The 24,673-nt window shown below is 39.2% G+C and overlaps 1 protein-coding gene across 3 annotated transcripts in view; it reads left to right on the top strand.

The window, feature by feature from the left end:
• TOX (thymocyte selection associated high mobility group box) overlaps window positions 1-24,673 on the top strand; it is a 334,182-nt gene that overhangs the window by 34,324 nt on the left and 275,185 nt on the right. Inside the window, exon 1 of one of the 3 annotated variants that reach the window (XM_070075064.1) lies at window positions 21,397-21,502. The exons of the other annotated variants lie outside the window; for them this stretch is intronic. The gene's annotated coding sequence lies outside the window, so the exon portion shown is untranslated. Of the gene's footprint in view, window positions 1-21,396; window positions 21,503-24,673 lie in introns of those variants that run through there. 3 annotated transcript variants of the gene reach the window in all.

The following is a 24,673-nucleotide window of genomic DNA, read 5'->3' as shown; positions in this document are numbered from 1 at the left end:
TCCCCATTTACTGCATCATATTAATATTTTCAATGGCACACTAATCCAAGAAATAAATGTGTCAGTTTCTATGGCTACATTGTAATGGGCACAGCCATCAAAGAGTGCCTTAAGGCCACATAAAAGACTTAATGTACAGATTGAATAGAAGCACATTATTTATTACGAAGCTATCAAGCCGAGAAATTTAGCAATCTCATTTTTTAGATTTGCTCATTTGACCTGGACCAATTTGCCTGACTGATAATATTGAATATTTAGTATCACAATATTTTTGCAGTTTTAAGGATAAAGTGTTCAGACTAATTTGATTCAGAGCAGTTTGTGGAACTGAATGGTTTTATACCCTGAGATCTCTATTGGTAACTTCTTTTTCAGTCTTAGTGACTTCAAATTTAAGTAGGGCTAAGGAATAGGCCCCTTTATAATACCAAGAATGGAGTCTATTTAGTAAAAAAAAAAAAAAAAAAAAAAATGACAGAGAAGAGGAAACAATACCTAGGCTGATTCTGTCACCTAGGCATAAATCAGTGGAGAGAGAATGAAAGTAGAGGTGGAGTTGAGGGGTGAGAGGATGTGCTGTCCCAGCCCCCACCACCCAAAAGTCAGGCAAGTTTTTTCATTTACTCTGTAGGCTCTGGTAGGTGGTCTGATTCACGAAAGTTTGTAGAGAATCTCCTCTCTCATTCTCTTTCTCCTAAGCCTCACATTCTCCCTTTCCTTTCCACAAAACTAAGAAAAATGCTGTGACTATTTGTTGACCATCAGACTGTCAACACAAAGCTGGATGAATGCCTCACTTCAGTATATTTACCTCTGAACCAAAAATGAAATTGAAAATGACAATTTCAGATTGGTGACTTGGCATCTTATAATTTAAAAAAAACCATCAAACATGTTTGTCTGCATTCAGCTTTTCTTCAAAGGGAATGCAGATGAAGTGAATGCAGATTTTAGTTGCTACTAGATAAAACTGTGATATTGAAATATGACTAATTATTGTTCATTCAGTGAACTAAACATAAAAATCAAGGAGATGGCTTTTCTTAAATTTTGATGATAGAATTCTTCTCAGATCAAAGGCTGTTTTTCATCAATGCTGAAGTGTAGTACCCGGAGGATGCTGGAATTTTTTGGACAGATACATGGGGCTGACATATCTATTTTTGTATTTATTTGTGTGGCCTGTTCCCTTATTATTTGGCATAAGTTATCATATAAGCAGACAAGGACACAGAATTATTGTTACAGAATATTCATGAATATGTCCAATTATACTTTTACTCTGCATTGCATTTGGCAAACTGTATTTTAGTTTGGGATTTAGAATGTTAAAAGTGTGTGGATGTTTTACTGTATTCTACAAGTCCGTTGAAGCACAGAATTATTTTTTCTAATATTTCTTTACCCTTCCTAAGAGAGCTACTAATAAAAATGTAAACCGTACCATTGCCAAAGGCTGACATTTCTAGAATTTCACATTAGCAAAACTGTAAAACAATGTAAGGAGCCAGTGTGGCTCTAAACAAACCTTCCCAATCCACTGAAGTTTGAAAGTTTATGTACTGGAAAAGTATATTTTGAGTAAGTCAAAATAGCCCTCATAACAACATTTCATTGACATTAATGGTAAGGAGAAGTAAAAAACATTAAGATGAGGTACCTTAAAGTTGGGAACAGATAGAAAGTTGTTACCTAAGAATTAGTTTTAAATAACCTTATATTTACATGAATTAGTATATTTTTATTCTACCAGAGAAAAATATGTGTCCCACAGTTTAAAAATGACTCATAGAGACCTTTGGGACTATTTTCCAACATAAAAATCAACACACTCATCCCTTCACTTTTCTAAGAAGTGAGTTTTGGGGTCTTTATTCTTGAAGAAACATGTACTTTTATCTTTTTCTTTATCTCTGCAGCATCTGGTTTATATTTTGATAATAAAATCACAATACTTTGAGGTTCCTCTATAATTCAAATACAAAATACCTGAAAAACCCATTTTAGAATAAGTACATTTTATATAAATCTAGTGAATGGAGTATTTTAGTAAGCAAATTCTGTGGTATGGTCATATGGAGAGTTATTTCAGCCAGTGGGTAAAGAAATTTAATGTTTCCTGGCATAAAATTTCTTTATAGCCTGAACATTTAAAGGATTATGTATATACTAAAATAGCATTGTGATAAAAAATTAACATTCAAATATCAACAAGTGGTTCCTGTGTTGGCAGTATTTAAAATTGATGTTAAAGTGAAGAGTGTGTTTTCTAGTCTGCTACTGAGGCTTCTTCATGGATTTAGAAAGGATAAATGCAAAGATTCTTCCAGTAAAAAACGTGCAAGGAAATTTCTGAGGCATTTTAGTCTCTTGATTCCTAAAAGAATGAGTTATCGTTTCTCTCTCCCCTGGTCATTAATAATGACAGATGTGCATGGTGCAGAGTTCACGAACATTATTGTCAGTAGCAGGGCTGGCAAGAGAATATTTATTGTAGGAGGCGGAGGGACAGAGAGACATGATGTTGAAACAGAAGACAAGACCAGAGTTCACTTGTTGTTTTTTTTTTTTCCTATTGAAATAAAATACAATCATTTTCTCAGCTTTCTTGGAAGCATTTATTCCAAAGCACTCTTACTACAAATGTATTTCATCTCCATAAATGTTCCTTGTTCAGCTGATTTAAAAACTAAAATGACAAGGCACTCTTATTTTTCTAGTAAACCTGTCTAATAACCAAGTATATTTGAATGACTGTTAAAATATTATTTGAAATGTTGATAGAAGGATCATTTGATTGTTGAGGTTCCCTTCCCCCCATGATATGCAGAACTCAAGAGTAAGATGAAGCCAGCTTGCATTTCAATAGCAATTGGAAATCTTGCTTAAAATAATATTACAATGTGATGAAGAAATTACAAAGTACATTTATGCAGCCTCTCCCCCAATCTCTCTCTCTCTCTGCTCCCCTTTCTTCCTCTGCCCTTTCCCCTTCTAATTTTAGCCTATTAAGACAACTTCACTTGGAATTCCTTTCCTGGGTTGGTCTGTTGATTGTCCATGGAGGTACAAAGAGAAGCCTGTCCTTGGAGTCAGCTTTCTGTGCCTGACCACACTTCCCCACCCCCAAGCACCTCCACAGCAGCCCAGAAAAAGCCTGTTCAGTGGAAATACCTGACCTGCTGTTAATTCTTTAAAAAAAAAAAAAAGTGATGAAGGGCTGGGAAGGGAGAAATGAAATTAGAGAAAGGTGAGGTTCTTTTCCTCTCTCATTTCAGGTTAAAGGAAAGGAAGGGATGAGGGCTCTAGTCTCTGTCTCTGATTAATTTACAGAGAATTCACAACTGCAGACACATACAATTAAAGATATATTAAAAGAAAACTTAAAAAACATTCTGTCTCTCAGCTGACCTTGGTAGTTCTAACAATACAGTATAGGTTTGGCATGTGGTAGGCATTCTGTAATATTGGTTTCCTTTCCCCTCAAGAACCAAATCCATATATCATTCATTTTTTTTTTAGCTTGGAGCATTGTGCAGATATCAAGAAGACATTCAGTAAATATGTGTTTAATGTGAGTGTGATGGGTAGAAATGGAAAATACATATGGGCATTAATTAATTAAACAAAATTCATATCTTAAGTAGATTCCACAGTGCAGTCTGACACAGGAGACTCAAACCTCCTGGGTTCCAAGCCATTAATTCATTGACACTTTGGCTTTCTGTGGCCATACTGACCAATTGACGAGTGATGCTTTCAATTCCCCAAATCTCTGTGGAACATTTTCTTTAAATATAATCATTAAGTCAATAAGGTTTCACCTCTAATTTGAAAAACAAAATAATGTAAGCCTTTTCCAAGTGAAAAACACACCACACAAATAAAATAAAAAGTGTTAGGAAATAAAACTGAACTAATATGTAAACATCATTAGCTATAAGTCAATCAGATGGCATTAACAAGAAGAAGGTGAGGTTGACACCAAACTAAAGTGATGCTGCAGGATCCAAAAGCTCCTTTCTGAGATTCAGAATGAATTAAGTCACTGCTTTAGTTCACTAGAAATATTCAGATCACAGCAACAAATTAAAACAGATCTCTTTGATTATTATGGCTCAAGGCAAAACAATTTTATCTTTTCTCCTCTTCATAAATATTTAATGATCAAACTTCAGTTGTGTGAAAATGGAAAAATATCTGTGTACAATTTTTTTTTGGTCAAGGTATAGTATTGTAATAGCCATGGAGTGTCTGTCATGTAGTATTTGCTTTTTTCATATAACTTCCATTCAGTCATCTATGGCTGCTTACAACAGGATGGAGTTACCTGTTCTTCCTCTGCCTCAATTTCATCCACTGCCTCACCCTTGCTTTGAACATGATGCCAAAGGGAGCTAATGCTTCATCCTGCCTGACAAGGCACAGTTATTAGAGCTTCCCCAAGTAGCATGATCAATACCTTCAGAGGTGTTTTATTCTACTTTCCTTGGATATCATGTAAAGACACCTTTTCAAGTGCTGCTTTTCAGAGATCCTGAATGATGCTCTGAGCATGCAATCAAAATGTGAAACTTACAGCCATCAGCACACGGAGTCCCTCTTCTTTTGCACAGTAGCAGAAATTTTTAGAAAGCATGAAGCAAAAGAGGGTGTCTGGAGTCACACCTCTCAACTCATTTGTACTATAATCCTGAATTCACTTGAAAGCTTCTAATAGAGTTAAATTCTTCCTATTTACAAACCTTCCACGTGCACTGTCAGAAGGATGCCGCCTGTAAGATTTATGATTTCCACCAAATCGTTCACAGGTGAACCAACCAGTAGAGAGAGATTGCTGTTCCAGGCTCCTCCAGGAGGAATGATGGCTGGTGGGTATTTCCGTACCAAGCCTCTTTCTTGTCATCTCTGCTATGTTACAAGGATCATAAACCAATCCGTGAGACTGTACTTGTTCCAAGCTTGGTATTCAAGCACAAGCAGAATTAAAGTGTATGACTTTCATAATTTGCTTAGTTTTTATTCTTTATGCTTCTTTTTCCTGCAAAGTTGAATCAGCTTCTCCCTGCACCAGTGCATGCATTGCCTTGTGCAGCCAAAGCCTGCATGAGAAGCAAGGAATTGCCTATTATTACATTGAACATTTGTCTTACCATGATTACGGGGCAAAAATGATTGTTCCATATATAGGATTGCCGGTCTTTCAATTGCTTCTATTCTTTATAGTCCAATAAATAAATTTTCCTCTTTTAATAGCACATTTTCTACATCATAGCCCTTAGCAAACAAGAATGAATCAATAAGTATTGAACTTCATTCAGTATCAACCATGTAAATAAAATGTCAGTTGGTTAAGCTCCTCGTCTGGAAAAGTCTTAGTCTTTCATCAGGGCTACCTGGAACCTTAGGACTCTCACCAGGAGGGAATTGGTGCTGGAGCAGATCTCTGTGCTGGCATAATGGCAAGTGTGTGCACCTATAGATCCCGTATTATTCAGGGAGCTCTTCAAGAGGGACCTCAGAGACCTAGGGATCAGAGCAATGAGGAGCACATTGTTGTATACCAAGCATCATGACTCTCCTGGTCATGTGCCATTTTAAAAGTAAATGGTCTCCCTCCCACAGAGGCTTTACAGTGAAAAATAACAATAAAATACTCAACTTACATGTGCCTCCAGAACAGGTAAAATGTTTGTTTCCACACTGACAGGGGAGAGGGCACTGCTCCAGGGCACGGACACCGAGTTCACAAACCATGTGACTCAGCTGGTTCTGACTCTATCTTCAATATTCTTTTCTTTTTTAAGGTTTATTTTCATTTTATTTCAAAGACAGAGAAAGAGGTTCTATCTGTTAGTTTACTCCCCAAATGGCTGCAATGGCCAGGTCTGAGCCAGGCTGAAGCCAGGAGCCTGAAACTCCATCCTTGTCTCCTATGTGGGAGACAAGGGCCTAAGTACTTGGGTTATCGTTTGCTGCTTTCCCAGGCATGTTAGCTGGGAGCTGTATCAGAAGTGAAACAGCTAGGTCTCTAACCCTGTTACAGACAATGCTGTCTCCGTGCCTTCAGTCTTCTTCTTCTTCTTTTTTTTTTAAGGGAAAGGGTTTACTGTTGAGGAAACCTGACAGACTGGAGGGAAGGGGCAAAGAAGGAAAAGAGGGAGAAGGAGAGCATAAGAGCATAAGAGAGAGATTGAGAGAGAATGAGAATAAGAGTGAGAGGCAGAGACAGAGAGATCAAGAGGCAGAGAGAGAGAGATCTATCAGTATTCTTTATAAAATGATAAAATACTACTGGCTAAGTACTGGAACAGTTCAGGACCAGAAGTGTGTCACAATTCATATTTTTCGGATTTGGGAATATTTGCATATACTCATAATGAAATATCTTGGGGATCGAACCCAAGTATGAACACAGAATTCATTTGTGGTTCGTATATACCTTATAAAATTAGCCTGAAGGTAAATTTACACAAAATGGTTAGTAATCTGGGGCATGAAGCAATACTGCACATCATCAAACTTGTGTCACTCTGAAAAACATTTTGGGTTTTGGAGCATATTGGGTTCCAGACTTTTGGATTAGGTATGCTTAATTTGTACTGTTTTTGGTTTGTAGAGAACATTACATTACAACATGAAGTTAGACCTGTGAAACCCCTATATACAGTGCTACACAAATGATACTCTAGTCTTGCTACTGATTGCATCATGGTTGTTGTTATTAGATGAATTTTTCCCTGAATGTAAATATTTGGTGTACAACATGTGATACAACTGGAGAATATGAAAGGCAGAATATAACTGAATGTGGGCTGACATTTTGGGTGCTAAATACATTTGAAACATTGATACTGAAATGAAGAGAGTATGTTTTTGAATAAAATGTTCTTTTCATTTAAAACATATACAAAGTGGATGGACATTTTGCCCAATGGTTAATATGTCAGTTAAGTTGCCTGTGATCACATTTCAGAGCACCCAAGTTTGATACTTGCCTCTGGCTCCCGTCTCTATCTTCCTGCTACTGCAGGCCCTGGGAGGGCAGCAGGTGATAGTCCAATGAGTTGGGTTCCTAAGCGTTTAAAAGCACAGGTGTTGAGTTTAAAATACCAGTATTGTCTCTTTGAGGTGTGCATTTGGCCTACTGGTTAAGACCCCATTTGGGACTCCTGAATCCCGAATCTGAATGCAAGGGGTTGGAGTCCCAGCTCTGCTCCCAGTTTCAACTTCCTGCTAATGCACACCCTGGGAGGCAGCAAGTGATGGCTCAAGTGCTTGGATTCTTGCCACCCACATGAGAGATCAGGATAAAGTTTCCAGCTCCCAGATTTAGAGTGGCTAGGCCCTGGCTGTTTAGGACAGTGGACTAGCAAATGGAGGCTCTAGCTATGTCTCTCTGTCTCCCCCCTCTTTCTTTGCGTCTCTCAAATAAATAAATAAATTTATAAAAGTTATTTCTGGCATTATTATGAATTCTGCTTTTAAAAATCCTAAGTAGTTGTGCTTGATTTGACTCCAGTTTCATGATGTGAAAATTCGTGTTGAGCATCGTAGGCACAGCCGGAACTGAGAAGCACTATTCGGACAAAGCCCCTCCCACCTCTCTAGTTAGTCTTCTGGCATTTCCCTGCAGTGAGAAGTTCCTTGTATCCTGGAGCAGTTTACCTTAATTTGCACTGGTAACTACCTCCCACTTTCACTTCTTCACTAGCTTTATTTTAATCGACCCCTTGAGGCATAACTTGCACTGCAATCCTCCTACTACCAAGCACTTTTAGAGACCTCTGGAAATCTTGTGGCTGAGCCACTTTTAACCTTGCTGGATTCTCGTGGCTGTGGATTCCCTAGCAGAGGTTCCTTCCCGTGGATTCTCTCCCTTGGTTTACAGTGCTTTACAGAGGCCTGGCCCTCCTGTCTCTGCAGCCTTCCTCTCTTCCCCGGCACAGACGCTGCCTGACCATTTGTTGATGGGTAAGCATTTTGGCTCGACCTGTCCACCTTCGTCTCTTTTCCCTTGCCACCCACATAGAGAAGCACAACTGTGGTCCACGTTTGGCCCATGAGTTGAAGATGTAAGAGGCAGCGGTGGAAAAATTTTTATCTTCTACACTTCTAGATTCTCTGCTGGCGCCCTTGTAAGAAAAGACAGGTTAGCAAGAGAAAAGCACTCAGATGTTTTTAATGTACATTAAATACAGGGACCTCCGTAAGGAAATGAAGACCTGAAGCTTTGGTTAAACCTGAAGGTTTTTTGCTTTGTTTGATGAAAAATGGAGAGTGGTGGAAAGATGTGATAGGCCAGAGCTAAGGTATAAACTTCAAGAAACATAGCCAGGCCTCTCTCTTTTCCTCTGAGTCTCTTCCTGTCCTCACGCAAGAATGGGTCCTTCCTCTAAGTATACAGAAGGTGCCTCTCACATGAAGTCAAAAAGTCCTTCGTGCACCTCAGGTTTCTTAAATCCTAACAGCTTAAAATATTCAGCATGACAATTCAACATGATTTGGAAGTGGCATGTTCTGAAGTGCGTTTACAGATATGTTCAGGCTGACATTTCCGAAACCAAATTTATCAACCGTGTCCCTTTACCTCTTTTGTCATTAATGTTTGTTTTTCTGGATTAAAAAATATCTGAGTCTTCTTGACTGCACCCCTTTCTTCATCCTATTAATATATTTTGTCAATTCATCTTATTGAATTATATCTGAATTCCTCTTTTCACCTGTGCCGTTGCATGACTGTGTCACCACAGGGGCTTCATCTACAGTCCCTGGCTTCAGCTCCATTTACAGGAAACAGACTAAAAGGCAGTCAGATCTTCCTTAGTCACAATTTAATTTTCTCACTCCTCTAGAGGTTGCTTATTTTGTCTTTCATGAAATCTTAACCCTTGGATGGCCTCCACTTAACACTAGTCCTCTGTTCACAAAGCCTGGATGCTCTTGCATCCTCTGAGCATTGGACGGACATTCTCGTGTGTCAGTGTTTTCCAAACCACTGTCTCCCTCGAATGCTTACACTAGACTCTCATCTTTTGTTTCCTTTAAGCTACAGCATATTCCAAACTTTTCCCCAGATTTCAGTTTACCTCCATGTGTTCTCTAACTTCAGGCACCATCTGTAACATCCCAGAAGCAATCCACTATATCTTTGTACTTAATATCACACTAATTTTTACACTAGATTTCATTGTTACCATCTGTGTATCTTGCAAAAAAAATGGCAGATAAATGTCTATTCAGTACTCATTTCTTTTTTTTTTTTTTTTAAAGAGTTATCTATTGGGCCAGTACTGTGGCATAGTAGGCTAAACCTCTACCAGCAATGCTGGCATCCCATATGGCTGCCAGTTCCTGTCCCAGCTTCTCCTCTTCCTATCCAGCTTTCTGCTATGGCCTGGGAAAGCATTAGAAGATGGACCAAATGCTTGGGCCCCTGGACCCACATAGGAGACCTGGAATAAGCTCCTGGTTCCTGGCTTTGGATAGGCCCAGCTCTAGCTGTTGCAGCTATTTAGGGAGTGAACCAGTGGATGGAAGGCCTTTCACTTTGTCTCTCCCTCTGTCTGTAACTCTATTCTCAAATAAAATAAAATTTAAATTTAAAAGATTTATTTATTTATTTGAAAGGCAGAGTTTTAAAGAGAGAGGGAGAGACAGAGAGAGATCTTCTATCAGTTGGTTCACTTCACAAATAGCCAAAATGGCCAGGCCTGGGACAGACCAAAGTGAAGCCAGGAGCTTCATCCAGGTCTCCCACATGGGTGCAGGGGCCCAAGCACTTGGGCCATCTTCCGCTACTTTCCCAGGCCATAGCAGAGAGCTGGATAAGAAGTGGAATAGCTGGAAATCATATGGGATATCAGTGTTCCACTGTACCACGATAGCAGTCCCTCAATACTCCTTTCCTGACCCATGGTCAGTTTTTTTTTTTTTTTAAACCAAGAAAATGCTTCGTTGTTCACCTATGTCTTTATTTATTTCTTCTGCTTTATTCTATAAATATTCAACATTTTGCAGAGAACTGCAAATGTACCTTTCTAAATTAGGAAATGCAATTAGTAGTTGGCCGTCAGTGTATTTCTTAACTACCCATCATGTAAGTAGTTGGTCAGCAAGATTAGCAAGGAACACAAATTCTTTGCCTCTCTTCACTTGAAATTGTAAAGGTGTTTGTCCAGAGGACTGGATATACAGCATGTTTAAAGATGGATTTACTGTTGGAGAAGTTAAGATTGAGAGGTTGAGTGACTGCCCAACGTTACTTTGCTTGTGGCAGTGCTTATTGCCAAGGACTGCAGCGGGAGATTGAAATGATCTGGACAATGCAAGCCTAAAACAAAACAAAACAGCAGAGGACATCAGAGTTTGTGGGAAATGGATTCAAAAGTTAAGTTTATTTTGGTATTAAAACATTTTTGGTTTTTTCATAAGCTCATTTTCCACTAACTTTTTCAAAATTCCTATGCATGGATTTCAAGACTGTTTTAATTTTCTGGGATACTGTCCAATGATAATGTTGTAAGCATTCAAGTTCTGTGATAGAAAAACCAACATAAAAAATTTTGCACTGTATGTCCTGGTCTCACAATAAATCGGACTCTGAGTTATGTGACCAAGATTCCCAGACCTCCATTAACCCCAAAGGCTATTTTCTTTCAAGCAATGTATTTAGTGTGGTTCTACTCAATAGCATTTTGGATATTTGTTGTTTTCATTTATCTCTTCAAGGTTTTCCTGATGATTTCTATGGCACAGCTAAAGTTTAGTTAATAAAATGCAAAGATTATAATGGATGGGAATCTTAATAATGTTCATTGAATGCTGATAGCAGAGATGTTTCTTAGCCCTCCTAGGAGGATAAATAAAACCATAGATAGAGGTTTATACATTCCCAGGTAACAGTTATATGAGTTATTTGTTATTACTTGAAGCATTCATTTAGAAATTCAACTCCAGTTTGTCACAGCACAGGTGTAAGACACCCATCAAAAGAGTGTATATATATTGGGGTAAGGGCTGGAATCTGAGTTTAATGTTCCATTTAACTTTAACCTTTTTAAACATTCATAAGAGAGTCAAAATGTAGTAGAATCATTTATTTGTGAAATTATTTTTCCATGTACATGTCATGTATTTTGTATAAATCAATATAATTACTTTTAGGCTGGTATTACAAAATACAAATATGTGAGTTCAACAACAATCAATATTCCAAACAAAATAAATAACATCTTGGAAATTTTAATGAAAATCAAGCAAGCAAATGAAATTACTAACATCTCTTATATGTTGTTAGTAATATATTTTGCTCTATTTAAAATAGTAATGCATTTTTAATACTTAAAAGAAATGTGATATAATAGGAGAATTAGAAACAGTATGTGATGAATAACATAACTGCTTTATTATGTTTCCAAATGTAACATGGAGTAGTTGGAAAAGATAATATCATTGTCTGCAGAAATCTTTGTTTTTATTTTTAATAGAAAACTTTTAGTTAGTAAATATAAATTTTGAAAGTACAACTTTTGGATTATAGCAGTTCTTCCCCCCCATAACTACCCTCCCACCAACAAACCATCCCATCTCCTACTCCCTCTCCCTTTCCATTCTTCATTAAGATTCATTTTTAATTATCTTTATAAGAAGGAGGTACCTTTCTCTGAAGGGAGGAGAGAACTTCCACTTTGGCTATGGCCTTGTCTAAATAAGATCGGAGTTGGCGAACTCAAGAGGCTTCCATAGCCTTGGCAGCTCATGACAAGAGCCTAGGGAGATTACTGACACCATAAATAAGAGTGTCAATTGTTAAATCAACAACAGAAGTCACTGTGCACCTACTCCCCGTGTAGGATCTCTGTCCTTAATGTGTCCTTAATCTGTACTATGTGAATTAACAGTATAACTAGTACTCAAACAGTACTCTATACTTTGTGTTTCTGTGTGGGTGCAAACTGTTGAAATCTTTACTTGGTATATACTAAACTGATCTTCTGTATACAAAGATAATTGAAAATGAATCTTGATGTTAATGGGATGGGAGAGGGAGTGGGAGATGGGATGGTTGCAGGTGGGAGGGAAGTTATGGAGGGAAAAATCTGCTATAATCCAAAAGTTGTACTTTGGAAAATTATATTTATTAAATAAAAGTTAAAAAAGAAGAAAAAATTACCTTTATATACAGAAGATAACTTTATACTAAGTAACAATTTCAACAGTTTGCACCTACACAGACACACAAAGTATAAAGTACTGTTTGAAGATTATTTTTACCGTTAATTCTCATAGTACAACACAGTAAGGACAGAGATCCTACATGGGGAGCAAGTGCACAGTGACTCCTGTTGTTGATTTAACAATTGACACTCTTATTTATGACATCAGCAATCACCCGAGGCTCTTGTCATGAGCTGCCAAGGCTATGGAAGCCTCTTGAGTTCGCCAACTCTGATCTTATTTAGACAAGGCCATAGCCAAAGTGGAAGTTCTCTCCTCCCTTCAGAGAAAGGTACCTCCTTCTTTGATGGCCTGTTCTTTCCACTGGGATCTCACAGAAATCTTTCATTTAGGTCATTTTTTGCCAGAGTGCCTTCGCTTTCCATGCCTGAGAAACTCTCATGGGCTTTTTAGCTATATCCGAATGCCTTAAGGGCTGGCAAAAATCTTTGTAATTTCAGATTTCTGTGACTGTGTTCAGAACAAGAGAGTAAATGACCAATTACTTAATTTATTACTATGTAGTTTTCTATTAGCATAATTTGCATATTTCCTCACTAAATGTTAATTTTTGGTATCTCTTATGTAGGCAATTTCTTCAGCTCTCATTCTTTTTTTAAAACAATTCAAATTTAATTTTATTAATTTAAGAGTCAGAGAGAGAGAAGGACTGAACCAAGTGGCAGCCACAAGCTGTGAATTCAATCTAGGTTTCCATGTGGGTGGCAGGAGCCCAACCATTGGAGCCATCACTGCTGCTTCCAAGGATGCAATATTAGGAAGCTGGAATCAGGAGCAGTCAGGACTCAAACCCAGGCACTCCGAGGTAGGATTCTAGTTTCCCAAGCAGTGTCTTAGTGACGGTTATGACAAATGTCCTCTTTTCTTCCTTCTCCTACTTCTTCTTTTAGTAATTTTTTGTTTAGGAGCCATCATTGTGGTGCCACAGGATAGGGTGCCCCTGTGGGAGTGTTGGTTTGCATCTTGGCTGCTCCACTTCTGATCTATCTCCCTGCTAATGTGCCTGGGAAAGAAGTGGAAGATGACCCAAGTACTTGGGTCCCTACTACCCATGTTGGAGACCTGGGTGGACTTTCTGGTTCTTGGCTTCAGCCTCTCCCAGGCCTGACTGTTACAGCCATTTTGAGAGTAAACCAGAAGATAAATGGTCTCTCTCTATCTCTGTTTCTCTTCCTTCTCTCTCACTCCACCTTTCAAAAAAATAAATCTTTTTTTTTTTTAAAGAGAACTATTTATTTTTTTGAAAGGCAGGGAAAGAAAGAGAAACCTTCTATCTGCTGGTTCACTCCCCCAGAAGCCCACAGCAGTCAGGTCTGGACCAGGATGAAGTCAGCAGTGAGGCACTCCTTCCTGATCCCTCACATGGGTGGCAGAGACACAAGTACTTGGGCTATCCTCCTCTGCTTTCTCACATGCATAGCAGGAACCATAGATAGTATTTGTAAGCAGAAACTCTTTCCATGTGTGTTTGTTATGATGTTATCACTGATCTATTGGAGCCCAACAGTGGCAAAACACCAGTACTGAGAAAGAAAAAGAAATTCCGTACTGTTTCTACCCCTAGGGACATTGTTATGCAAAATATGATATCCATGATCCAGGAAGGATACAATCTAAACTGATATTCATGCATTGATCAAAAAGAAAGAAGTCTTACTTCCTTTTTGGTTAACATGTTAATCTGTTTATATAATCACATATTAAGCAAAAAAAATGAACTACAGTGGATTTCAACTGCATGAACATTTACCTGAACATGTATAATGTGTAATGTAGTATGTAATGATCTTTGGAAGTTTGGTAGAAAAGGAGGAGGAATATAAGAAAATTAGAGGAAATCCAGACCTTCTAAGAACTTAAAAGATGATCTTCAATCTATACTAACATACTTGCCTGGATGATATTCGTAGGTTTCCTTTTACTTTGCATTTCAAAATACTGTCTACCTCCTAATTCTAATATTACTGAGTTTCAGTCTTACTGGAATTGTTTCCCTAGAAAATCTGTATTCCTTTTGATTTTACATGTGCTACTCTTTAACATTAAGGCATAAAGAAATCAAGCTGCTGTTGAACTTGATCTCTGAGCCAGGAACCAAGAAAGGTGCATCTTTGTTTCTAAGGATTAATATCAGAGGTGGAAAAAGGACTTGCCTGGGGAACATCTCACACCAATCCCTGTATAGCACTTCTTATGAGCATAGCAGTTGCCTGATATTTGTGCCATGTTAGAAGGATGGAGAATGTGTGGACCCTTTGTGTACTGAGCATTGGCATTCAGAGTCCGTCCTGTTGCTGCAAAGCCCTCCACCCGAGTCTTCCTCTTCCCCTTCCTTTTGTTAAGTGCAACTTCAGAGGTTTACACACCAAAATTGCCTTACCTCTGATACCTTCACCATGTCTGTGCACTTGCCATGATTTTTGCAGAAAGAGAAACAAAGTTAAAATAAATGTTCATCAAATTGCAATTTATAATGTAGCTGCTAATTATCTCCTTGTGTACGTGCAATCCTATCTGAAAAATCAGAAACACTGTGGTTTTCTCATTTTGAAAGATTAGTTCTAGAGTTATCTGTGATTAACTTTTCTTACAGTTTTTTTTTTCTTTTCAAAAAAATCACTTGTATTTGAGGTGCAGTTGTGTGATAGCTTCACCCACCTCTCCCATTGTGTTTAGCTGTTTTGCAAACTTTCCATCCCAGTTACCTCAACATCTTCCCCAGATTTGTGTCAAACAGTCAGGGGAAATACAGGCCACTCACTAAGTGAACAATACTTCTTTCTAGCCACAGCATTCCAACATCTGCCTGCACCTATTGTACATCCTTCCATAGTGCAGAGGTATCCCTGTCTCCTGCTGAGCAAGCCTGAGACCCCTCTGGGCCTCCATGGTGACACAGTGTGGTAAGCTGCTGCTTGCCATGCCAGCATCCCATGTGGGCACCAGTTAGAAGAGTCCTGGCTCCTTTGTATCCTTCCTAGCTTCCTGATAATAAGCCTAGGAAAGCAGCAGAAGATGGTCCAAGTACCTGGACCCCTGCCACCCATGCCCAGCCATTGCAGCCATTTGGAGAGTGAACTAGCAAATGGAAGATCAGTTGCTCCTTATGTGTCTCTCCCTCTCCCTATAACTCTGCTTTTCAAGTAAGTAAATAAATACTTCTTTATAAAATGCAACATAGAAAGACTGAGACCTCAGCTTGTACTTTCATCACATTTTCCTTGTCCAGAGGTCTTACATAAAGACTTAAGAAAATGGAAGAATTAAAACAATTTAAAAAGTTAAAACAATTTAAATAATCACACTACTCATAAACTGATGCTTCTAAAATTATATCTTATCGGAATTTCCACCTGGCATTCTTTTTCGTGTGTCTCCCAGAGTCCCCCCACCTTTTTTTTTTTTTAAAGATTTATTTATTTATTTATTGAAAGTCAGAGCTACACAGAGAGAGATGGAGAGGCAGAGAGAGAGAGCGGTCTTCCATCTGTAGTTTCACTCCCCAAATGGCCACAATGGCTGGAGCTGTGCCCAGCCAAAGCCAGGAGCCAGGAGCCTCCTCCAGATCTCCCATGCGGGTGCAGGGGCCCAAGGACTTGGGCCATCTTCCACTGCTTTCCCAGGCCATAGCAGAGCTGGATCAGAAGTGGAGCAGCCGGGACTCAAACTGGTGCCCCTGTAGGATGGCAGCGCTGCAGGCGGCCCCTCTCCCTGAGTTCTTGACTCTCAACCTATGCACCTCACATGTCTCTTCCATCCTGAAAATACAAATGTTTGAATCCAAGTCCTTCTTGAACATTCTCTCTTGTCTTCCGTTTACAGCCAAGCTTTGGGAAGTCCAATCTGCTCATGTAACACATTATTGCCACCTTTCCTGACTCCTCATTGCCCTGCCTGTCTCTTCAAGGTGGACAATGATATCTAAGTTGCCAAATCCAGAAGATACCTGCCTCTGTGAAGTCTCTCAGTTTCTAACTCACTGAACAATGCATCTGAGGTTTTTCCCTTGTGCATTTCTAGTGTTTGGTGCCATTTCTCCTAAGGACCTCTGTACCTCTTAGATCAATGAGTCAATACTTCTAATTAATTTAAACAAAGTTTCATTTCCCTAGCTTTATAATATTTTCCTTTTTTGAAAATAAAAAAATTTGGCTGAGAGGCAGAGATACAGAGATGGGGGTAGGATGGGGGGACTTTCATCTGCTGGCTTACTCTCCAAATGCCCACTGTGGCCATGACTGAGCTGGGCCAATGCTGGGACCTGGAAACTCAATGTAGCATCCCATGGGTGGCAGGGACCCAGCTGATTGAGCCATAATCACTCCCCCCCCCTCCTCCCCGGGACACATTAGTAAGAAGCTGGAATCAGGAGCCAGCGGGTATCAAACCCAGGCACTGTGAAGTGTGATGTGCATATCCTAACTAATGTCTTAACCATTAGATCAAATGCCTACCCTGAGCCAGTGCTATGTAATTCGTTGAGAATTGCAGTGTATTTTGGACCTTTCTCAGATTAGAGTGTGCTGAGTTTGTTAACACTGTGCTTAAGAGTCATTTTCATGGGCTGGCTTGGTGGAGCAGTGGTTTAAGTCGCTACCTGCAATGCCTGTTTCCCATTCGGGTGCAGGTTCAAGTTCTGGCTGCTCCACTTCTAATGGAGATCCCTCCTGATATCCCTGGGAAAGCAGCAGAAGATGACCCAAGTATGTGGGCCCCTTCCACCAAAATGGGAGACCAAGATGCTCCTGAATTCTGCCTGGCTGAGCCCTGACCATTTGGGAAGTGAATCAACAATGGAAGATCTCTTCCTCCCCCTCCTCCTCCCCTCCCTCTCCCCTCCCCATCCCGCGCCCCCTCCCTCTCCCTCTGTGTGTGTGTGTGTGTGTGTCCCTCTTTCTGACTCTGATTTTCAAATAAAAAAATTACGAGCCATTTTCATAAGGAGCTAGCTCACTTTTGGATCACCTTTCTGTATATATGTCCTTTTCCAGGGTGGGTAGTCCCCCCCAAAATGGTTTCAACCACTACCTACAAACTGAGCTCTCTGGAAGAATGTCTTCACTGGAGATTTCTCTCCTTATTTCTAATCTCTATATTTCTGTCTCTTGAACATCCTGCATCTCAAAATCAAAAGGTTCACATCCCCCACCACCACCAAGTCCTGCATGTTCATTTAATCTCTAATATGGAGAATTGTACCCATCACCAGGTAACTCAACCCCATACCCTAGGAGGAATCCTAGTTGTTTCATCAGTATCACCTTTTGTAGCCAAGGGTACTAGCACCTGTCTGTTCACAAACTGCATTCCTGTCTTACTTAGCACTCCCCATCCCTTCTCTGCCTCTTTAAGAGAGCCCATATCACTTCTTACTCCATCACTTGACTATCCACCCTTCTTGTAGTCAGTGCCTTTGCAAGGCACACAAGCCCTCTTGGCCAGACTCCTGGTTTTTCTCAGGAACCCCTCCATGCACTTGCACTATGCCCTTGAACCTGCATGTACCTTGCTGTTTCAAGCCACCATGAATTCAACAGGCTGTGCTCCCTGACTCAAATGCCCTTCCCTGCCTCACCTGGCTTACTCCAGCAAACCCTTCCCACATCTCTTCTCCCAGCAGGTTCTTTCTGCCTTATCAGAAGGCAATATAGATTTCCTCTTGTCTTACCTTAACCTTTGAACAATAGTATTGTACTCTTCAGTGAAGTGGCTACAAACCCAGGCTCCATCGGCAGCCTGCCTGGTAGTCTGGCTAAGCACCAACGTTTGTGCGATTAGTAGCAAGAGGCCTCACCTGTCTATGCCTCAGTGTCCTAATCTTCCAAATGGAGATAACAAGCACTCTAAGAGTATAGAATTGTGAAGAATAGATTAGCTAAAGCTGTAAACCCCTTAGAATACCTGGTATAGGAAACTGATTCTCAATGGAATTTCATTTTCTAAAAAGATTTATTTATTTATTTGAAAGGCAGAGTTACAGAGAGGCGGGGGGGGGGGGGGAGAGAGAGAGAGAGAGAGAGAGAGAGAGAGAGAGATATCTTCTATCCACAGGTTCACAGGTTCACTCCCTAAATGGCCGCAATGGCTGGAGCTGAGCCAATCCGACACTAGGAGCCAGGAGCTCCTTCTGGGTCTCCCACGTGGGTTCAGGGCCCCAAAGACTTGGGCCATCTTCTACATAGCAGAGAGCTGGATAAAAAGAGGAGCAGCCAGGACCTGAACTGGTATCTTTGTTACCTGTTCCTCCTCCTCCCTTTCCTTTTTTTTCCTGCCCTTTCACTCTCCATCTTCTGTTTCTCGCCTCACCTACCTTCATGTCCCTCCTTGTCAGCCTCCATCTCCTCCTCCTTTAAACCATCTTCCCACTGGACATCTACAAAGCTCTGTGCACGAGATTCTCTTATATTCAACTCTCTGTCCCCATAGCCTGTCAAGAAGAATCACTGGACATTGGGGAAAATATCTTGTTCTTTTCTGCTTTGAAAACATTACTGTTTTATTAATTTATTCATTCATTTATTTATTTATTTTTATTTGACAGGTAGAGTTATAGACAGTGAGAGAGACAGACAGAGAGAAAGGTCTTCCTTTCGTTGGTTCACTCCCCAAATGGCCGCTACGGCTGGCACTGCGCTGATCCGAAGCCAAGAGCCAGGTGATTCCTCCTGGTCTCCCATGCGGGTGCAGGGCCCTAGCACCTGGGCAATCCTCCACTGCCTTCCCCGGCCACAGCAGAGAGCTGGACTGGAAGAGGAGCACCTGGGACTAGAACCCGGTGGGATGCCGGCGCCTCAAGCGGAGGATTAACCAAGTGAGCCATGGCGCCGGCCCCAAAGTTACTGTTTTCAGCATTCAGAGGTAGGGAGCAAGTTGCATTAAATTAGTGATGAAAATGAGGATTTTCAGGAAACCTATGAGAATTTTGAATATTTGAAAATGAGGCCTTATATGAAGGCATCAGCATTATAATACTGTCAGACATTTATATGTCACTTACTGAGTGTCAGGCATGTTTCAAAGAGCTTTAAATAGAAGACTGCATTCATTACGGTCTCTATTTATAGGGTTTAATATTCACAAGTTATTTGATCAATTTTCATATTAGGCTACTTTCTTTTACATATAATAATTTTTTACATAGAACAGTTATACCTTTCATACCAGAAAGGAAATGGCAGATAGGATCTTACATCTTGGAAAGCCGTATTGGGGGAATGCCATTCTGATAAGGGAAAGAAGTGCAAAGTATCCTTAGTGTGTCAGACAGGCAAATTAAATTGTGAAAAATGAAGTTTTTATTTTTTTAACTTTTACCACATCTCTAATTGGGATGAAATTTGTTTTTTGTTTCTGTAAGGATAAAAATTTTTAACTGATACCTAAATATTGTGCATATTTATGAGGTACCATGTGATGTTTGATTGTGAAATGTTCATCAGCACTTCAACATGTTAATAAAAATGGAATTAAAAGATAAGTTTTTATTTTTGGTTGCAGAAAAATTTTGAAACCCATGCATATAAAGGACCTTCAAAGAGTTCATAGAAAATGCATATTATAAAAAGTACACTCCATGGAACTCCAAAATTTATTGCACCCAAATAAACTTATCTTTTGAGTGGGAGTTGACCTTAGTGGTTAAGACACACATTGCAATTTTTGAGTTCAATTCAACTCTGGCTCCTCACTCCAGCTTCCTGCTAATGAAGACCCTGGGGCACAGGGGTGACTGCTCAAATGGTTGAGTCCCTGCCACCAGGGTGGGCAAACAGGGTTATGTTCCCAGTTCCCAGCTCCTGGCTCTGGCTCTGGCCCTGGCCCCAATTGTTTGTGGCATTTCGGGAGTGAACCAGAAGATGGGAACTCTAGGTATTTGTTTTTCTCTCAAATAAGTAATTTAAAAAAACTTAATTTTTTCATTCCATTTTTCTATGAACTCTCTGAGATACCTTGACACCGGTCTCCTGAAACATTTATCATTTCTTTATGGTGAAAACCTTCAAATTGTTTTTCTTCTACCTTTCGGAGGAGGAGTTACTAAGAGGAGATGAGTTTCTCCAGTGTTTGTAATGAAAGGAGCCTGATCCTTGGAGGAGGATCCCCTGTGTCTGCCATTCGTGTAGAGCGTTGGCTTTGGGCCGGTGCAGCTTCTCAGGGCTGTAAGCTTCAGTTTCCATGATGCATTTGGAAGGAGGGAAGATGTTTAGAATCAATAATGTTTGCTATTATTGCAATTTTAAATTGGGACATTAGTTAAGCCATCTCTTTAAGGCAGCCTTCTTGTTTTTCTTTTCTAGAAATGGAGGGGCATGTAGGAAACTTGTTTTTCTGTGCTTTGAAGTTATTTAGAAGTTTAAAAATGATAACATTTCTTCCTTCCCCGCCTTTTCTGCATTTGCGGTAGGATGAAGCAGTACTAAGAAAGTCTGCAGAAAAGGCACTTGTTTCAATGGTATGTAAGTCAGTATTTCCCGAAAACTTCCCCTGCCCTCCGCATTATCTATTAATAATTTCCAGGCACATTAGTTTGCATAATATCAGTGTATTTACCAGTTTGGGTTCAGTCCTAGGAAAGATAGTGTGTTATTTTTATTAACGTTATGTTTTGTTGCATCTTAGTCATCATGAACTTTTGGCCATAATGAGTTTGACCCTCCAGCTTAGAAGTTGAGAGTTGCTGACAGAGAACAAGGAAATTAATTTGCAAATTAGACTCTTGGGGAGAATTTCTGGTAGCTTTTTTCTTAACAGTCCCTGGGACCTGTGAGGGTAAATGGCCTTCACAATGTAGTTCAATTTGGCATTACCCAGAGCAGAAAACATAACGGATTGTTACTGAAAGAATTTGGGGGAAGATTTACAAAGCAAAGAATTCCTGGGATCTATTTAACTTTGATTGCAAGACAACATTTGGGTGTGTGTGAGGCATGGGGGTACACAATTGGGTAATTAGGAAAGAAAGGGAAGCTCCTTTTGTTAGTCATTGTCACAGATACTCAGTTTTATGGGGTTTAACTTTTATGTGTCATTTGATTCTTTGTACTGAAAAGAACTGGGTATAAGAACATTATCAGTGCTTAGTCATCTGTTCTGAAAAAGCAGTTGTTGTGTGGTAGTTCCCTTCTCTTGTTCCCTACTTCGACCTCCTAGTGGAGAGGGAAGCTGATGGAAGCTCACTGGTACTCCTTTTGTAGCAAACTTTCCACTTGCCTGGGCTTTTAACTGGATATGTTGTTCATGAAATTATCCAGCCGCACAGGTATGAAACCCATGTCCTTTTCTGAATGGGGGACTCTCTGTCAACAATACTTTCACTCTTCAGGGCACCAGCACTCAGCAATAGCCAGTAAGGAAGTAGTGGTTCAGTTTTTCCTGTGGCTTAATACACTTTCCCTGTTTTTTTTTTTTTTGTTGTTGTTGTTGTTGTTTGTTTGTTTGTTTTTGCCCTGTGTACCTTCCATAGCTGAGGTTGATCATTTGAACATTCTGGCAAACTTTTGTCTATTTGGAGAATTTGAACATTCAGAATTTTTTTTTTAATGGAAAATTTTGTTCACATTCCAGTAAAACAGGGAAACAGAGTATTTGATGATTGATTTTGCCCATATGCGAGATTCAGTGTGATTCTTTGACAACTTTCGATCCTTTTGGGACAGGAACTGTGGTCCTCCTGTGTACTTCTGGGAGGAGGGAACCAAGAGGGAAAGAAAAGTGAGTCTTGGCTTGGACTGAGCTTTTGTTGCCACTGTTTTCCCTTTTTGCCCAGCCGTGACAGGCTAAGCAGTGGGAAGCCACTGAGTTACAGAATTAGTCCCTCTACCTAGCTAAGTGCTTAAAAACAAGCCTGTTAACTTTTGGGGGGACCTCAATGTCCTCTTTTGCAAAAGAAACAATCCAGGTCACCTTGCTTTTAGTCTACGATGATATTCTTGGGTTCTACTATGCGGTAATAGAAATTAAATATGAAGCTTGTACTAAGTTACTTCCTCCAAGGAGGCATTGATAACAAAACTTGCTGTCTGCTTAACTTTAACTTTACATGGCAACAGGATAATAACGGCTTCTGAATCACTGAAAACCACAGAACTAATGTGCAATTGTAATCCAGATTACTCAGATTCGGTCTAACAATCCTTTCGCTCCTTTTTCCATTTTACCTAGCTGTGATAACTATTTGCTAGCCTCTTTGAGAGATAGGGTTTTTTTTTTTTTTTTTTGGTTGTTGTTTAATTATGAAAATGTTATTTCAGTAAATGTAATTTAATTAAAATGAGAATTTCTGCCAAGTGTTTTAAATAAATTCAGTATTCTTATATTGGTATGAAAGGAGTTACTATTTGCTGTCTCATTTCCTCACTAATATGCTGGTGTGTTTAGCTTGAACCTGAGCTTGTGGAAGTTTATTCTTAACCAAAGCAGTTCCTTTTTCATGTAAGTAGGTTAAATGTGAATTGGACGGCCTCAGGGCGCTTTTTTGTTCACTTTTAAAAAGCCCCCTCAAGTGGGCCCCTTTTAGAAACCTAGAATCATATGTTTGGAAGATTGATCCAAATTAACATTAGAATGGCGCTTTCATTTATAAAAAATTGTACAGACTTTAAAATATGCTAAATTGACATGGGTTGAAATAAAACTGAATAAGGGAAGTAACATTTCTTGTTTTATTCTACTTTTGTGAGGAAAGAACTGAAATCAGAGAGAAAATGTTGAGTATGTTAAGGCACCATTTCTGCCTTCCAAATACAGGAGGAAATCTATTTGTACAAAAGGAACAAATTAATGTCATTCATTTTCTTGCGACTTTATATGCCCTAGATGGTGTAAGCAGAGCAGGAGTTTATATATGTTTCGACTTTTGAGAAGCTTGTTTATGTATTTTTAAAGAAATATTCCATTAGTGGATTTCTAGAATTGCATGTTAAATTATCTTGTTCATAGAGATGTTGGCACTTGATGAAGTATGTTAATGTGCTTTCTCATTTGCAAGTTATATAGCAATTTTGTCCAGAGTTGAGACAATGCAAACATTTTAATTTGTTAGAAAAGACTGAGCCATTAAACTCGGGGAAAATTGCTTAAACTGATTTTTGAAAATATGCTGGAGAACTACAGGACTACACAGGATGCATTGGCTGTAGTTCAGGACTGTACAATAACCCAGGTCCCTGAAGGTCTCCAAAGAATGACAGAGAAGCCATGATGTTTCAGACATGTGCATTATATATGCTAATAGCTTTGCAGTGAGAAAGGTCTATATCCTTGTAATAGAGGAAACGTTCATTTTTAGCATTTGAGACCACAGGGAACATAGTAATTACAACAGCACTAATATCTGGCTCCTTTCTGCCCTCCTTCACCTTCCCCACCCCCCACCCCAAGCGCTTGAACAATCCCAGGGGAATTAGGTAAAGGTCTTTAAATCTCTGTCATTTCTAAAGTCTTTTATTCTTTTCTTAGTACCTTTACAACAACAGAGGGCCTCCAGGAACTTACAGCTTAGTTCCTGATGTGTGCCATCACAGCAGAAAGAATTAAGGATGTTTTTCTTTACTTAAATATGTCTATATTCATTCCCATTTATGTGATTTACAGTGATGATTTTTAGAAACATAAAACTGAAATATTCTTTTATAGTTCAGATTAATTCTAAAACTATACTCTTTAGTGTAAGTATCTTTAGAAAATAATCCCATAGTTAGAATTGTTTGGCTAATTTCAATCTTTTGGAACAAAATAAATTTGCAGATTTTTTTAACTGGATGGATGAAAAACAAAAATAAGCACTTCTTAGCACTTACTGTATAGTGTTTGATATATTTATTTTTGTTGGTTCACAGCAAATTCCCATGTCTTACATCTTGTCATATGCACAGCACTCCTAGTTGAAATGTTTGATTGAGATCCTTTACAAATTCTTCACTGCTTACATTTTAGGTAGCTTGGTTGAGGAATGTATAGGGATGCAGTAGCAAGAGCTCTGTAATAATATCAGCTAAAAATGTGCATTTTAAGACCAAAAAAATGCCTTTTTGCATGTAGATTTTACAAGCTAATTTTCCTTGTTAAAAGTATTAAATTAAAGTATTTAAAGGAGTTAATCCATATCATCAGGGAAAAAAAAGCTGGCCTAAAGCTTAATGACAGATCTATTTTCCATTGAGTCTATAAGTTTAACTCTATCTTTCTCGAGTGTACACAAGCACACACACACCCTTTCTTGCCAATGATCATCATAGACCATATAGTTGTTGAGGAAACAAGAAAGTATATAGGTGGACTTGACTCCACCAGTAAGGAGTAAAGGACAGAAGAATTTACAATTGTTTCAACCTGTCACCAGGAAAGACTGTAAAATAACAACACGTGTTCTTGAATTTTTTTTAAATGGGAAAGATCACCCATCAGCAACAACCTTTAAGTGGTCTACTTA

The sequence above is a fragment of the Oryctolagus cuniculus genome, chromosome 6, assembly GCF_964237555.1.
Source record: "Oryctolagus cuniculus chromosome 6, mOryCun1.1, whole genome shotgun sequence".
Lineage (NCBI taxonomy): Eukaryota > Metazoa > Chordata > Mammalia > Lagomorpha > Leporidae > Oryctolagus > Oryctolagus cuniculus.
Note: the sequence above shows the minus strand (reverse complement) of the source record. Positions and strands in the feature narration are given on the sequence as shown.